Source organism: Photinus pyralis, unplaced genomic scaffold (assembly GCF_008802855.1).
Source record: "Photinus pyralis isolate 1611_PpyrPB1 unplaced genomic scaffold, Ppyr1.3 Ppyr1.4_LG10, whole genome shotgun sequence".
Lineage (NCBI taxonomy): Eukaryota > Metazoa > Arthropoda > Insecta > Coleoptera > Lampyridae > Photinus > Photinus pyralis.
The window spans coordinates 13351932-13353189 of NW_022170250.1; positions in this window are offsets into that span (position 1 = coordinate 13351932).

Genomic DNA, 1258 nt, shown 5'->3' on the forward strand with positions numbered 1-1258 from the left:
ATCACAATGTCGCTTTTAATTGAGATTTCGATCCAACTCAAAATAGATTGAGAATTTTAGAGCTCGAAAATTCAAAAATCGCAAGGGAAAGGTCACAATGTTCAAGTGCGGAAAACTACTTTCTTAGAAATCGTCTTGGAGGAGCTTGCACACGATCACAACGTCCCTTCTAATTGAGATTTCGATCGAAATCAAAATGGATTGAGAATTTTAGAGTTGGAAAATTCAGAAATCGCAAGGGAAAGGTCACAATTTTCAGGTCGGAAAACGACCTCCTTAGAAATCGTCTTGGAGGAGCTTGGACATGATCACAATGTCTCTTTTAATTGAGATTTCGATCGAACTTAAAATAGATTGAGATTTTTAGAGCTAGAAAATTCAGAAATCGTAAGCGAAAGATCACAATTTTCAGGTGCGGAAAACTACCTTCTTAGAGATCGTCTTGGAGGAGCTTGACACGATCATAATCTCGCTTTTAATTGAGCTTTCGATCGAACTTAAAATAGATTGAGAATTTTAGAGCTCGAAAATTCAAAAATCGCAAGGGAAAGATCACAATTTTCAGGTGCGGAAAACTACCCTCTTAGAAATCGTCTTGGAGGAGCTTGACACGATCATAATGTCGCTTTTATTTGAGATTTGGATCGAACTCAAAATAGGTTGAGAATTATAGAGTTGGAAAATTCAGAAATCGCAAGGGAAAGATCACAATTTTCAGGTGCGGAAAACTACCTTCTTAGAGATCGTCTTGGAGGAGCTTGACACGATCATAATCTCGCTTTTAATTGAGCTTTCGATCGAACTTAAAATAGATTGAGAATTTTAGAGCTCGAAAATTCAAAAATCGCAAGGGAAAGATCACAATTTTCAGGTGCGGAAAACTACCCTCTTAGAAATCGTCTTGGAGGAGCTTGACACGATCATAATGTCGCTTTTATTTGAGATTTGGATCGAACTCAAAATAGGTTGAGAATTATAGAGTTGGAAAATTCAGAAATCGCAAGGGAAAGATCACAATTTTCAGGTGCGGAAAACTACCTTCTTAGAGATCGTCTTGGAGGAGCTTGACACGATCATAATGCTGTTTTTATTTGAGATTTGGATCGAACTCAAAATAGACTGACAATTATTATAGAGTTGAAAATTCAGAAATCGCAAGGGAAAGGTCACAATTTTCAGGTGCGGAAAACTACCCCCTTAGAAATCGTCTTGGAGGAGCTTGGACATGATCACAATGTCTCTTTTGAGATTTCGATCG